Source organism: Physeter macrocephalus, chromosome 19 (assembly GCF_002837175.3).
Source record: "Physeter macrocephalus isolate SW-GA chromosome 19, ASM283717v5, whole genome shotgun sequence".
In the NCBI taxonomy this organism is placed as follows: domain Eukaryota; kingdom Metazoa; phylum Chordata; class Mammalia; order Artiodactyla; family Physeteridae; genus Physeter; species Physeter macrocephalus.
The window spans coordinates 6,809,133-6,826,103 of record NC_041232.1 but is presented as its reverse complement, the minus strand read 5'-3'; positions in this window follow the sequence as shown (position 1 = coordinate 6,826,103).

The window sequence follows — 16,971 nt, the reverse complement described above, 5'->3', positions numbered from 1 at the left end:
AGCACGTTCACAGCAGCGTTCTTTGTAACAGCCTAAAACTGAGAACTACCCAAATCTCCATCAACATTTCAACTGAAAGATTGTGCCATACTCCCAGAAAGGTATACCACATAACAAGATGGGCAAATCCAGCCCATGGTCATATCTGACCATTTCCTATTTTGTAAATAAAGTTTTATTGGAACACAGCCATAGCCATTCATTACATATAGTCTATGGCAGCTTTTGCACTAACTAGCAAAGATGAGCAGTTATGAAAGAAATACTATAGCCTGCAGATCCTCAAGTATTTACTCTCTGGCCCTTTCCAGAACAAATTTGCCAACCCTTGCTATATAAGAATGAAAATAAACAGTCTACAACTTCCCTGGGCAATGTGGGTGATTTTCACAAACAAAATTTTGAATGAAAGAAGCCAACACAAATGAGTACCAGTTGCACAATTGCATTTATATTAAGTGTAAAGACAAGCAGAACTATTCCACATTGCTGGAAGACAGGTTACCCGTGGAGGAGAGTAACTAAACAGGGCACGTGGCAGCTTATGGGCGCTGGAAACGTTCTGCTTATTCTCCATCTGGGTGGCAATGGGTGTTCATTTCGTGACAGTCCATTAAAATGTACACAGATGATGTGCACACTTCTGTGTATGTACGTTGTTCATCGATACAATTTTTAAGATAAATAAAAAAAGAAACGGTAGGTGTAGATCACCACGCCAAGCATTTTCTCGATGTATTTCCTGGGCAGAAAGCTCAAATAACAGATTGTCAAGTTAGAAAACAGATAACTTTAACCTTTCCACGCAAGCACACATTTATGCATTCACTCTACAAATGTTTATTGATCTCGCACCATGCGCCAGGTGCTGGGAATTCAGCAGTGAGGGAGATAGACACAGCCCCCACCTTCCCAGCATTTACATTCGCACTCACACGTGCCCAGGGAATCTTGCATGCACGTGCACCAAGACGCTCCATCCTCAACGTGGACCTGCCCACGTGTGCACTCCCGACCTGCAGCTGCAGGTCATGTCATTCTCAGGCGAACACTTTTCTGAATTTTGCTCTCCCTTCCCTCACTACCATAACTTCCACCTCCTTCCTCCCTCGGATACAGACGGATGGAGCTCAGTTTACCCAGCATCACTTAGGAGCCCTGTGTCCTCTGGGGATGATGGGCCTGTGCTGGCCAGGACTCCACAGCTTAGTTCCCAAGGTGGGATGGGTCAGACCAGCTGGTTTCCCCGCAGGTCATGCCTGGCATCTGAGACACCTAGGGCTCAGACAAGTGGAGACCCAGGGCTGAGCGGGTGGGTGACCTTGAACCCAAGAATGCCCTCTGATGTCCCCTGGATTTTCTGCTGGGCTTCCTCCCCTCAGTGTGGTTACCTGCCACCCATGGATCGTGGTCACCAGAGCCTTATGGTCTAGTGGTCAAGGCTGACCTGTTCAGTGAACCCCATGTTCCCTTGAATGTCTCCCTTTGAAGACCTCCTATCCCAGCCCCTCTCAGCAGTTCAGCCCAGAAAGCCAGTTGCCATGACTGATAAGCACCAGCTGTCTAGCATTCCTGTGCCGTGGTTGGTGGGTACCAGCATGCAATGGGGTGGCCAAACAAACACACCTGAGTGCAAATCCTGCCTGGACCATTAATATTCTGTGACTTTGGGCAGGTTATTTAACCTTAGCTCATCTCATTCCCCCAATGACAATAAGGAAGAGGTACTGCTATCATCCTCACTTGATAGATCCAGAAACTGAGGCTTAGAAATGGTAAGGACTTGCTTGAGGACACACCCACATCTGCACCCTGGATTCTAATTTTAAAGACCATCTGTTGCTCTGAAGGACTAACCCCAGTTATGTACCAGAATGGTTTCCTTTGGAAAGTCACGATTTGTGCTTTTGAAGTCCTGGGTTTGGCTAATCAGGAGCAAGCTCCTTTTCTTGGAGAAATAATTCACTGTTGGATGCAATCATGGAAAAAGTGAATTCCCTCCAAATTCTTGCAACGAGACAGTCAGTGCTGAGGACAAAATGTTGAGGTCTTTTGAGGAGATGGTACCTCTTAGTAAGTGGAGATGCTTAATTTTTTTTTCTCAGTGGAAAGACCTGCTGTTTCAAATTTCTTACAACTGGGTCTCTGTTCAAATACTGGCATGGAGTGAACTTTTCATGCCACGGGTCGTCTCTGATGTCATGGCATTTCTGATGAACTCCACCAATTTTGAGAATCAAGGCTGCCAGAAGTGAAACTGGTATTTTCAAATGTATTTCCACTTCCTCAGAAATAACAGATGTTTGCTGGAAAAAATCAAAGTTGCCTAGTCTATTATTAAATATGAGGAGTAAAGCACTGGCTGTCCTCAATCAGCTTTCTACCTTTCCCATGATGATATTTTGTTCTGTCGGTAGACTTATCAAGTGTGCCTGGCACTTTTGTTGGCATCACCTGGCAAGTATGCTCATGGAATTTACCTGTAGGGGTGGACAGGTGGGTTTCTGTCTGTGTGTTTCATGAATTAACTCGGTTGAAAAAACTGCCAGGAAGGGCTGGGTTTGAAGTCTGCCCAGGAATTCACTCTGTGCTCATGACTTGTTCTTTGAGTATCGAGAACATAAAGAAGCCTTTTACATCAATGCTAGAGTAAAACGAAGATGGTGCCCCAAGTCAGCATCAGCTATCTTCATCCATGGACTACTGAGGTTGGGAGAGGTGGGTCATGGAGGGACTTGGAGGTCAAGCTCAGAGCTCTGGAAGGTCCAGAAACTACAGAGAGTGGCCTGTGGATCCTGGAACATCAAAGGATCCCTGGTCTGAGACCCAGAGCCTCGGTATACAAGATTATACCCTCTCAGAGGCCAGCAGTAGGGAAGACCCCGCCTTCTCCAGCAGCCTAAGTTTGGAGAAGGATAAATGTGAAGCAGGACCACCACGGCATGAGAGAATCCCTGTTTCCACATGCCCTTTTCCAACCGGGATTTTGTTGAAGATCATTTTCTTAACTAAGCGTTTCTGGGGAGTTGTCAGGAGGAGGTGGGCAGACCCTCGCTGACCTGTCTTGTAGGTGTTCGGAAGTGTGTTACAGAAAAGGGCAGGGATGTGTTGGCAAAGGCAACTTGACAAAACCCTCCAACAAACAAATTTACCTGTGGGAAAGGGACAAGATTACTCCAACTATCAACACTGGAAAACCAAAGCTGCTCCCCCACACCAGGCCTCAGCCTGGCTATAGACATAACCTGAAGAAAGCAATTCGCTAATGTTCTGGGCCCTCGGATCCAACATCAGCCTGGGATCTAGGCCTTGGGTAATGAGCAGCCCAGGCGGCGAATGAGGTTTGCAGTTGAAACCCATCTGAGGCCTCTCTCCCTGCCAATGTCTACAGCTTAATAATTGCTTCCTTGTTCCTCCTGCATTTGGGTTCAAGAGAAGTGCCAGCCCCTCCAGCAGCATTATGCAAATAGGGCCCAGTGCGTTCTGGCAGCGGCGTATAGAATATGTAAATTTATGGTGGTGGCGGAGCCTGCTTAAGACAGAAGATTTCTCAATGATGAAATTAGATTTTCTGGAAAGAAGCTTCTGAGGACCTGTCTCCTGTTCCCCTGACTCGTGCTGTGCCATAGCCACCAAACCGGTGCTCTGGGAAATAATTAACTGAATTACAGGCTCAAACCTATTTTTAAAGAGGGAGAGAAGAAATAGACCGGGTTGCAGGAGGCCACAACAAATCCATACTTTACCGAGCATGTCAACGGGCAGTGGAGGCTGGGAGGGTGGGAGGCGGGTGGACGGGGAGCGTGGGGCTCTGGTTGGCAGGAGGAATCGACACAAGTTGGAGAGAGCTTCCACCTCCCCTTGGCCTTCACGTGGGCAAGGGTGGGAGAATGGACAGCGCTGTGGGCGCTGGTTTCTGCTCCAACCTAGCACTGCCACTTTTATCTGCTGTATGTACCTGCCTTCTCCCGATTTTGTTTACAAGAAAGCATTTATGTCATTTTTAAAAAATTGAAAAATCATTCATGTAGACCAGGGCAAACTTGAACCTGCATCAGACTTACCAGGAGGACTTGTTAAACACAGATTGCCGAGTGCTCCTCCCAGAGTTTCAGAGTTGGTCCAGGGAGGGCTCAGAAATGCACATTTCCAATAAGCTCCCAAGTGACAGTGATGCTGCTAGCCAGGAGACACACCCTGAGAATCACTGCCTTAGGCTAAAGTCTTCATTAGAATGATGGGGGAGACGGAGGCCCAAAGAGTTAGGTGATTTGCCAAAAGTCACCCGGTGGAGTCAAGACCAGGGTACAGAGCTGACGTTTTCCATCATCATCATCACCGTCATCACCGTCATCACCATCACTGTCATCATCTTTGTTGTCACTCTCCTTTGCTGAAAGCTTTCTAGGTTCCAGGCACTTATACTCCTCACCTCATTTAGCCCTTGGCCATAATTCTATACAGGAGCTGCACAGTTATCCCCAGTGAAGATACTGTTATGGATGGAATGTTTGTGTTCCCCCTTCAAATTCCAGTGTTGAAGCCCTAACCCCCATGTGATGGTATTTGGAGGTGGGGCCTCTAGGAGGTAAATAGGTTTAGATGAGGTCATGATGAGGTCATGAAGGTGGGTCCCCCATAATGAGATTAGCGTCCTAATAATAAGAAGGCAGATCTCTCTCTCTCTCTCTCTCTCTCTCTCTCTCTCTCTCTCTCTCCCCCCCCACCACCCCTGTGTCACACACAATGAGGAGGCAGCCATCTACAAGCCAGGACAAGAGCCCTCACCAGACACAGAATCTGCTGGCACCTTGATCTTGAATTCCCAAGCCTCCAAAACTGTGAGAAGTAAATCTATCCTTTAAGCCACCCAGCCTTTTGTATTTTATTATAGTAGCCCAAACAGACTAAGACAGACACGGAGGCTCAACTTCAAGTGACTTCACCTCCTGATCCTCAGGTTTCTCATCTGTGAAATGGGGAGTTCTGACCCTTCAGAGTGTTGGGAGGATTCAGTGAGATTTTACACACAATGTGCTGAGCACAGAGCCTAGCACATAGCAGAGGCTCAGTAGTTGGGTCATAGTAATTATTATTGTTCTTGTAATTATCATTATTACTCGAATGGTAGAGATTGGGACACAGTGGTGTTGTGGAGTGAACTTGGGGTTAGGAATATGAGGGTCTCGAGTCCAGTCCCAAGCCCTAAACTCATCTGCTGTGAGGCTTATGTGTAGGTCACCACCCTCTCTAAGACCCAGTTTTTGCAAATGGAGTAGATGGAACTTGGTGGTCCCAGGACACAACCAGCTGTACGATCTCTGATTCCATCATTTCAAGGGTGGGGCCATCTCTTATCCCCATGTTGCCCCAGCGTGGGTGTCCTCCTTCCTCTCCTGGACTGCTGCTCAGCCTCGTCCTGGCCTCCTTGCCTCTGGTCTCACCCCAGCCCCTCCACCTTTCTAAAAGTCTCAGATGGCAACCGGGTACTCAATCCCTTCTGTGGCTATTTCCCTTCTTTGGATCAAGTCCAAGCACCTCAGCTTGGCATCCAAACTCCTTCATGCTCTGGTCCTTCTCAGCCCCTAATCTCTTGCCTCTCCCTCTTACACTCTATTTTACAGTAAAATACAGACGTTTGTGTTAGCCCTCAGGCACCATGCTCTTTCTTGCCTCCCTACCTTGTTCTTGCTGCACCTTCTGCCTGGAGCTCCATCCTTGCCCTTCCTCTCTTTGTCTGCAAACTTCTTGAACTGCAGTGCTCAGCTCAGATATGTTATGCCCTGAGAAACCTTCTCTCACCTACCTTCTTCCTGTCTCCAATCCGAGGCTCCTAGAGTTCCTTCCTCTGAGCTGCCTGTAGGTATCTCGTCCTAGTACTTAACACTTCCTAGTATAAAGGTCTGCTGCCTTTCTCACCTTTTCTGCTGGACAGTGGCTAGTTTAAAAGGAAGAGACAAGCTTCTCAGTCAGGGGTTTTTTGAAATTTTCTGTTTTGTTGTTTGTTTTGTCTGCTGTCTGTAAGCATCTTGAGTGTAGGGCCTTATGTATTTTGTTTGCCAGTGTAATTGCAGCACTTATTTTCATGCCTGGCACATGGTAGGTGTTTAATCCTTAAATTAATAAATCTGAAATCTCTGCCCGTTTTCACAGATTTCTTATTAACCATTCTATCCCTGCTGCCTACCAAATGCCTGGCATGGAGGCATCAGTAAATAATTACTGAGTGAATGAGTAGGTGAATAAAATGCATGACTTCATATATAACTGTATCAGTCAGCTGTTGCTGCATAACAAACAGCCACTAAATCTCAGTTGCATGCAACAATAGGCATTTATTTCTCATCTAGTTTTAGCTTGTGAGTCAGCTGGGGCAGCTCTGAGCTTCAGGTGGTGTCTGGCTCAGCTCCACATGTGTGTCATCCTCTGTGGGCCAGCAAGCCAACCAGAACATGGCGAGGGCAGAGGTGCAAGAGAAAAAGTGGAAACACACATAGTTTCTTAAGGTCTCATCCCAGAACAAGCACCGTGGCCCTTCCATTCCAATATCGTTGGCCAAAGCGAGGAACGTGGTCAAGCTCAGTCAGTGGACAAGGATGTACCCTCTAGGAGGAGAGGCTTCAAAGTCCCAGGGCAGAAACCATGGATACATCTTGGGGTGAAGGATCAGTACCCATAAATCTGTCTACTTCAATGACCGCCGCCAGCATCTAGCCCACAGCTCATGGCACATAGCTACCACTCACTATGATCGCGGAGACAAAGTGACCACGGTGGCCCCCCCATCTTTAAGACACTAGAACATTTTTTCACTTTTTGCATTTCATACCCTCCTTCGTCTCCCGCCCTGCAGTTTTCAGCCATTTTTCTGGAGCCCTCACTAAACAATCTCTAGGTCTCTGCCCACAGGCACTGCCATTCTGGGGCATGTCACAAGCGCACCGCCCCCCAGCCTGTCCTCCTCCCTGTTCTTCTCCCAGCCCACAGTGCACATTGTGAGGGTCCCCCTGATGTTTAATGCATGAGCTCCTCGTCCTCCCTGCAGCCGCCACAGACAGACTCTCTCAGCCTGGGAACGGCCATGAAGTCAGGTGACTGTACAGGAAGCAGTGCCCTCCCCACTGCCCGCCTCCTCGCCTTCCAGTTGTTGTGAGGCTCCCCTTCTTCGACTCACTTCCAGTTTTGTAAGCTCTTTTATTAATGTGCCGGAGGCAGAGAAAAATGCATTTGTAATTTCCCCTTAATGGCCGGTGGAACTTCTTTTTGCTTTCTTTCTGAGCATTTTTTGTTTGTGGTGCGCGCGCACGTGCGCGCACACACACACACACACACTCACTCACTCACACTCTAGGTCAGGATGAATTGAGTGACAAGGCAGTGGATGTCAAAGCACAAACACAGTCTTGGAATATCTCAGCAGGAAAGGGGTCTGAGTCTGATGGCTGCCACATTGCATTCCCAGAACTCTGTTCTTCCTTAAAATAGCGTCAGAGGGTGCTGCAGGGGGACAAAAATTGTGTGTGTTTGGCCGGGTAGTGGGGGAATGTTTGGCCCTTCCCTGGACCTCGCTTCAATCAGAGCATCTCTGTTTTGCCTGATTTGTATGCTGTGTTTATACATAGGCTTCTTTGGAATTAAGGGAGTCACTGCTGTACAAAATATGTAATAAGCATTGCTTCCTCTACCCCTGGGTTCACAGAAAGGGAAACCAAATCTCAGGGAGCCTGTTACTTATCCAGAGTCACAGGATGAGTCAAGGGCATCAGGGGCACTAGACCCTCAGTGTCCTGATTCCAAACTTGATGCTTTTGGCTTGCAAACAGGTTATGCCTCACACTGCAGAGTATTTTCACTAAAATGGTTTGATATGTCTTTTTTTCCCCCAATCTCCTAAACACGCTGACCATGGATGCTTGTGCTAAAGGGAAAAAGACATGGTGGGGAGGTCTCCTTTTGCCTGCTGCAAAAGAACAAAGATTAACTGAGCACCTAGCATGTGCCAGGCACTGGACTGCAAGTACTTGAGATATGCCTTGTCTAATCGAAACCCCAGCACTAGGTGGGAGTGATTGTCTCCTATGTCACAGATGAGGATGCTGAGGTTTGGATGGGAAAAAGACTTCCCATCACCCAGGACATGGTGGAAATGGGAGTCACACGGACGTTCTCCGTATGTTAAAGAGATGACAAAATTTCAGTGCTTAGCCCTTCGTAGGTCTTAAGAGTCAAAATCATTCAAACGATAAGATAGGATGACAGTGACCACAGCTGCTTCCAGGTACTGAGTGATTACCTTGAGCCTGGCTCATGCTGGGTGCTTTACAAGCAGGGCTGCCAGGTCCAGCTGTGCAGGGTGGGTCTTGCAGAAGAGCTCCCAGCCAAAGGGACAAGGGACAGCTGACTCAGTCCTTAAGCTGCTCCCCAGACCCTGGTGTAAAGTTGCATCCTGGAGGAGGGGACGCTGATCTCTAATATCTCTGCCAGGAAGAGCTGCCTTTTCCTAATTTCCACAACAGCACTCTGTGAAAGCTGCTACCCTGTCTGCACACATTATCGCATCCTCCCACAGCCTCCAGGGTAGCTTTATGACTGTACCCATTTTAAAGATGAAGAAACAGAGGCACAGGGAAGTTAGATTTCTTGCCCAGAATTCTGCAGCTCTTTCAGTGGCAGAACCAACATTTGAATCCGAGGTTGTAAAACTCCATGACTAGAGGAGATAGGAATTTGCAGCTATACCCACCCGTACACCCTGTCCCCCCAAAGACGGTTGAGTTTCACAAGGTTCTAAGGATAGAACCTGGGGATGCAAGGTTTGGGGGCTCCTGGAAGGAGGTATTCTCTGCCCTATGTAACAGGAATCAAGAGAGATTCTGAGACAGCAAATGGCACACAAAGATCAACCCCACTGGGCTTTTTCAACAAGTCTGTCTTTGGATCACTTGTCTGTGGTCTTCTCTGCCACCCCTCTCCCAAAAGAGATCCCATGGAGGGAGTAAAAGACCCCCAGATCATGTAGGTATGACCTCCCCCCCAACCCTGTACCTTCTCTCCTGGAATACCCAAGAGCTGGAAGAAGCCTCCCTGGAGATAAATATCTACACAGAGCCAATTGTCACATGATGTCCCAGAGCCAATTACTCATTCTGAGAGACCCAGAGGTGGCTTAAGGAGTTGACAAATAAAGAGGAAATAATTTGCAATTTGCTGTTTACACATAATCAGAGTGTACCGAGGGGAAAAAAAATAGTGTTACAGCTTACGGCTTCCCACGTTTTATTTTGATCTTCTAAATCAATACATAAGTGGAGAGGCAGCTGGAGACAAACGTTTTGGAAAAAGAAAATGTTTGTGTGTGTCTGGCTAAAGGAAGGTAGGACTTTCTATAAAACCAAAGATATGGCAAAGAAGGTTGAATGAGGCCATGTCCCCCCGACAAAAGGAGAGGCAGTGAATGACAGTTATAGGATTCTTACTCTCTGCCACACACTGAGGCAGGCACTTGACAAGTTATGGCTGTGGATCCTCACCTCCAACCTGGGAGGTAGGTTCTATTTTCAGCCCCATTTCACAGGTGGGGAAATTGAGGCCCCAAGAGATGAAGGTTCTGGGCCAAAGACATTTGATCTGCATAAGCTGAACCCGGGACCAGCCACCCAAGCCAGGCTGATGCTGGAGTCCATCTTTCAGCTTCCAGATTAGTTTCCCTGAGTTTTGATGCTGGTCTTTTGTTTGGGGACCATTAAGGGGCTTAAAACAGAGGTTCCTCTCTTGAGGGGAGTCTTGGGGAGGGTGTGCTGTCTTTGGTTCCTCTCCAGTTGTCTCTGCCGATCCCTTTCTTGGCAAGGATCACATCCCCACTGCAAGGGGGAGGGTCACTGGGAACCAAGGATCCTTGGGCAGGAGACCTCAGGGAGGGGCATGGCGACAGGGAATGCTGCTCATGATCTAAGAGGAAAGCCCTGCTCCGGGGTGTTCCCAGCTCCAGTTTCCTTTTCTCAATATTTCTTACAGTTCTTCCTTTTTCTTTCCTGGTCTCCTTGAGACATTGGATATTTTTGCCACTATCTACCCTCCTTCTCCCCCAAGTCCACTGACATCAAGAAGCCGAGATCCCTTCTTAGAACTTGTTCTTCCTCTCCTGTTTGTACAGATCATCCCCTCTCAGTGGTCTAGGATCCTGGGCCACAAGGGACCTCCAAGATAGATCTAATCCAGCCCCAGATTCAAGGTAGGTGAAGTGATCTCAGCCCCATTCTATAGACAAGTGCCCATTTCTGGCCCAGAGTAGAAGAGAGGGCTCAGATCCACACTCCAGCCCCTCAGGATGCCCAGTGGCTCGGTTTCTTGGGGCGGGGTGGGGGAGCGCCTGTCCCTCTCTTTGTTCCCCACCCTCCCCTGTGTCTCCGAGCTGTGTGCAATTTACATCTCCACGTGCCCACATTTGCATGAAACACACAGACACACACACACAGGACTGCTCCTGGCTTGAACAGCAAGGGATGCCAAATGCCATTCACATCTTTCTGGGGAGGAGTGCATCCATCCCGATTCTGTCTTTGCCAAAGTGCCATACGTACCAGACGCACATATATTCCGTGTGAATTTCCTTAATCTCCTTCACAGCTGTCCCTTTCCACAGCCTCTGCTAGAGCATTCCCAAATTACATGTCTCCTGGCTGGGATAGCAGCCTGTTCCCTGATTCCTCTGTCCCCTTAACAACAACAATAATAATGGCTACCGTTCATGTAGCCCCTGCTGTGTGTTAGGCATTGGGCTAAATGATGTTGCATCTTGTAGGAGCTCTGCAATGGAAGCATTATTAGCCCCATTTTACAGGTGGGGAAAATGAGCCTCCAAGCTTAGGTGCATCACACAGGGCTGGGGACTGAGTTTATGAACCGTGGCTGACTCTGAGACTTGGGCTGGTCACCCCTGTCAGGCTGCCCTCTGATCTCCCCATGTAGCCCAGCCTGCCACAGTGATGACCATAACACAGGAGAGGGCCCTGGAGGGTAGCAATTAAGAAAGTGTACCGTTTCAACCTCTGACAGTGCTCTTTTCTGCCTGTGTAAATTCAGGTGAGTCACTTCACCTCTCTCAGCCTCAGTGTCCTCCCCTGTAAAATTCAATCACGGGAGTACCGAGCCATACGGTGTTATTATGGAAATGGATACCATGATTGCAAGTGAAGCACTCAACAGAGTTCTCAGCACCCAATAGATGTTGGGTTTTAATAGATTAAAAGCTTGTGGTATAAAGAGATGGTTTTGGTGTCTGACATTCAAGGCTCTCTTGGGCTGGGCTCTGCCTTTCTTTCCACCACCATGGCCCTCTGCCACCATCTTGCATCCCACTCTTCAGCTAGAAGGAGGTCCCCACTGGTCTCCACAAACTCTCCACCATTTCTTACCTCTGTTGATTTGTCCAGATGTCTATCTGCCCATCTGCTTTTCACCTTCTCTGCAGACCCAGAATTGGTTTGTCCTCAATGCCTTGCTCAGAGACTGACCCTACCTGGCATCTTCTTTCTTGCCCATTGGAGGCTACCTCTTCCTCCTCTGGACACGACCTTGGGTCCTAGTGTGTGTCATTCCTGAGGTCCTGAGGTCCTACTGATAAAGACACAGCTACACCTCTAAGACATGATCCTACTTTCTTTTCTTGTACTTTAAATGCCACTCAGTGGAAGGAACCCTGGGTTCCTGAATGATTGCATGGAACAATGGCCCATGTCATGCCAACCCACATTAGACTGTGCCTTGAGCAAGAAATAAACCTTTATTATACTGAGCCACTGAGAAATGGAGGTCCTTGGTTACAGCAGCTTAACTGTCCTAATACATCTATCTAACTAAACTCTTTCTTTCTGATCCCATATTGTTCCAGAAAGAGCTTATTCATTTAAAAGTATATTTTAAAAATAGAATGAAAGAAAAATGCATGTAGGAACATAAGACAGTGCCAGGTATAACACTCAGAAATGTGTGCTATGAAAACCAACACCCCTACCATGTGTGGATCAAAAATATAGCTCTGAGCTTCCTAGCAGCCGGGATAAAAAGGGAGAGCTGTTTAGTTACACACTATCAGAGCCTTTGAGATAAATAAAAACACCATTGCTAAGGATAAATACAGTAAGAGTTGCAGAATGTTTTTTTTCCTCTACATCTTCGTCGAAAAGATCATTGAGTGTCTGCAGCACAACTCAATATTGTCCAGTACTTTTTCTGCATAGCAACCCTTTCCCATGTTTTACCTTGTTGAAACACATGAAAATATGTATAAACACAAAAACACAAACATATAAATAATGTAGAGGAGTTCTCTTGATACATCTCATAGGCAGGTACTCAGGCTTCTCTGTAGGCTTGGGATACCCTGGAAGAAAGAGACTCTACCCCTTCATTTCTGTTTTCATGTCTTATTATAGAGTCTGGAACATGGTGGATACACACAGTGGGTATTATTACTATTGATACTAAACGTGTGTGAGTGTGTGTGCTGTGTGTCAGGCTAGCACTCCGTGAGTTATGAGCTCTATTCTGGAATTGTGTGTGTGTGTGTGTTATGGCGTGCTGTGTGTGTGGCGTATGCATGTTGAGTATGTGTGTTATGTACTGAGTGTGTTTTGCATGTACGGATGTTTTGTGTGCATTGTATGTGTGTCGTGTGGATGGTGGTATTGGATCCTATGAGCATGGTATATGCGGTATGTGTATTGTGTGATGTTGTGTGGGTGATATGGGTGCTCTGTGTACGTTGTGTGTTGTTGTAGGGGAATGTGTGAATGGTCCAAGTGTTGTGTGTGCATTGTGCGTATGTGGTGTGTGTTGTGAATGTGTATTCACGTGTGTCCTCTGACATCCTCTGACATCCTGCATCCCAAGTGTCTTGCATAATCCCTGCAGATTTGGTGCACATTCCCTGTGTGTGACTCCGTACCGCTGTGTGTCCCTTTTGTGAGCTCAGGGCATGCTCCTTGGCGCTGCCTGTGGGCATATCGGCTTGCAGCCCCACCCCGTGCAGGCTCTTTGTGTGTGCCCTGTGAGTCATTGTGGATACGTCTAGAAGGCGGTGACTATTGTCTTCAAACAGAGAACAGCCATTAACACATTCATTAATTAGGATCATGTTGACACTTCTATTGCCGACTAAAAACATCTGTTTGTTTAATCAGAGTCTCTTTAATGCCTTACACTTATTCTCTCAGTGAGAGAGGATGGGCTTGCTTTCCCCACGTGCCTACGCTGGGGTTTTACGAGGTGGAGGCACAAACTCTGTCAATATTGTCACAGGATGACAGCTCTCCGGAAGGCCCACGGCGTTTCAGCAAATGCATATCCCTTTCAATGGTGAATGAGTAGTGGTCCATGGGTCAGTTGGCCAGTGGCCAGTTCCCGTGTGTCGGCGTAGCCTGAATGACACATTATAGATCAGATGTAAGAACTCCACCATAGCACTGCGTCTCGATGCTGCGGGCGTGGTGTGCTGCTGGGCGTACCAGCTGCTCCACTGTCCTTTCCTTCCCACCTAGGTGTATACCCCAAACCCAGCAACAAGCCGCCGGTAACCTCGTTGGAGTTAAATCCTCTCTCCCATGAGCTTACTTTTCTTACATGTAAAACGGGATGATAAAAGGACAAAACTAAAGATTCAAAGGAAACATATCTAAGGGAAATACCCAGAATGGTGCCTGGAACCAAGCAGATGCGTGAAAACGTCACTTCTGTCCCCTCACCCTCCCACCCCACATGAATTCACAAGGGCGGTGGAGGATGACCAAGGAAAAGACTCAAGGTTAGGGACTGACTCTGGCCACAGCCCTCACCAGTCACACCACTGGACATCCACTGCACGTCCACTGCATCCCTCCTCTGTGCCAGGCGGGGCTGGGTGCTGGGACACAGAGGCTGATGAGGATTTCTTTCAAGAATGTGGAAGTGAAGGGCATTCCCAGAAGAGGGGGGGATGGGTGAGCAAAGTTTCCCTGGGCCAGGAGCGTGGAGGAGAGGTGTGGGGTGAAGCTGACGGGGAGGATGCGATGGACCATGGAGGGGTTTTTGCTTTGGGGTGTTTCGTTTTGTTGTCGTTCTGCGTCTTGTTTCATTTACTAATATAGTTGGATAGCTTTTCGTAGTGAATATAAACAGTTCTACTTCATTCTTTGGAGCAATTAATAGCTTCTTATATATGTATGTCCCTTATTTTAAAATCAGGACAACAGTGATAGACCCGTCAGTCGTTTCTAGTTTGAGGATATCAGTGTGATTTTCCCAGGGTACTTCTCAGCAGTGGGTCAAAGGATATGTGCATATGTGCTCTTAAAAATGTTATTTTTTTTTAACATTTTAAAATAGTGGCAAACTATATATAACATAAAATTGCAATTTATACCAAATCAAGCAGTGAAACCTTGGATTCCCTCTCTAAGCATACTTGCCACCTAGCACTGCTGCTTTTTCCTGTAAAATGGGCCCCAAGCTTTTCTCAAAAGGATGGTAAGAAGATTCAATGGGGAGATACTTAGAGAGGCTTGCTCAGTACGTGGTCAGCCTCCAAGACCCGGGCTTTATTATTGGGAACTGGCACAGCCCAGCGCTTAGGGGCCCAGGCTCTGGACTTAGGCTTGCCAGCTGTGTGACCTTAGGACAGTTGCTTTATCTCTCTGAACCTTGGTTTCCTCATAGAATTGTGAAAATTACATAAGGTAATACAAATAAAGTGGATGGTGCCCTTTGGATGTTCAACAAATGACACTTTATCTTCATTTTAGCATCCTGATGACCTCCTGCTAATTCTGTACTTGTTATACCTCAGTTAAGCTTCATACATTTTCGTTTTGCAGGTTTGGTCCAGGTGATGCTGCCACACATCTTTTCTCCACACCAGAGCATGCTAGCAGATCCAGTTTGCTCCTGCAAATGGTGGTGATGTAAGTGGTGGGTCTTCGCAGTGACATCTTCGAACTAGATACTATCTTGTTTAATCCTCACAACAACCCTTTGGTGATGGCACCATACCCATTTTACAGATGAGGAAACTGAGTTTCCAAAAGCTTAGGCAATTTGCCCAAGATCACACAGCTAGTAGATAGTGCAGTCAGGAGCTGGACTTTGAATCCAACTCCATCTGTGCGTTTTCCTTTACATTAAGCAACTCATTTATTGAATGAGTGGACCTAGAAAGACTAATGGATTTGTCAGGACTCTTTAATATACAGAGAGGAAAACTCCACTGCCAAAGTAATTTAGGCAAAAGAGGAATTTATGAGGTCTCATAACTAAAAGCCTAACCTGGATTCATGCGTGGCTGAATTCAGAGGTCCACCAATTTTGCCAGGACTTGGTTGGTTTCCTTCTCTCTCTTTTCCCACATTTCCATCTCTCAGCTTTGTTTTCCAGTGTGCCAGCTGGAAGTCATTTTTTAAATCCATAATGACAAGACAGTCCGCAGTAGCTTCAGGTTTCTGTCATCCAAGCCCAGCTAAGAGAGGAACAGCTCTAGTGAAAGTCCCAGAATTTACCTTGATTGACTTAGGTCACATGTGCGTCCATCAGCCAGCTGTTCCAGCCTTAAGAATGAATGGGATGCTCTTATTGGCCAGAACGGTCCACGTGACCACCTCGAGATTGGGGAGGTCATGTTCATCCCATGCTGGAGCAAATGACCCTGAGGTGAAGATTTTCCTAGAGGAAGATCTGTAAGCTTAACTTAAGAACGGAGGTGGAGCTGGTGGGTGGAGAATAGGAATGGACGTCCAATCCAGTGAGCTTTGGGTAACGCAGAAAGACATCGGTGGGGTCTTCAAAGGCGCTTCAGCAAGTCTAAAAATGGCAGCATTTATCCCCAGCCAGCCTCCAGGCAGGCGGACGGACCACGTGAATTTACTGAAGTCCCTTTCCAGCCAGCCTTTTGGGACAGCTCCAAACAGGACTTATTGTTCTGGTAAATCCACCATAGCCTTAGGAACCGAAAAGCTAAGGAAAATGCAGGGCCATCTGCCAGGGTCCTTGCCTTCCCCACCCTCTCCTCCTCCCTCTTCGTCATCTTCTTCATCGTCTGCTTTTAATTATGCAATGTCTATTGCTAGATTATCGATCTCCTGCCTGTAAGAGCAGCTGGGGTGATATATGGTGCGTGAGTCCCTTCATCCCACAGCACGATTGAATATTGCCTTCGACGAAGCGCTTATTAGTCATGCGTTCCAGAAAGGGTGAAATAGCTTGTGGCTCTGAGGAAGGGCTTAGGGGGAGAATGTCAGTGCTGGGGCTACGGTGAGGAGCTTCCCCTTTGGTCTCCCTAAGGAGGAGGATGGACACTTATCTCAGCCCAGAGGGACAGGCTGTCCCTATTGAGACCTTCCGCCCCTGGATCAGCCACCACTCTCAGACTTTCACTCAAAAACATACTATCCCCTCTTCCTGACAACATGCCTGAAACTCTACCATTAATTAGGTTGTCTCTTGGGCTTAAGAAGTTCCCCGTAAGGGCTAACATGGATATGAATTCTAAAACTACTATTACTATTACACTAGTCACCCTTTCTTGAGCAATTCGCCTTTTTTTTTTTTTTTACACTTAAAGAAATAATTTCAGAGAAGCCAAGTATAAATAGACTAAAAATGCTCAGATTGGAATTCACTTGGGCAAACTGACCTCTGATTCTCCCAGGCTGAACTATATGTTCCCTCTAAGGTAACGTTTTAGGGGAACAGCCAAAAATTGCTTCAAGGATAAGGATGGAGTAGATAGATTTTAATTTGCCTAATTGATTGCTTCAGCTCCCTGTGTCTCAATTTTCTCATCAGAAAAGTGGAAAGGCTCATAGGATTATCATAAGGATTTAGAGATTATTCATGTAAAACCCTTAGCAAAGGGACTGGCCCTTAGCAAATGTCCAATAAATGTTAGCAGCTTTTGATATTAGTATTCATATTAGCTACTCAGGGGTCTGTTTCTCTCTGTAT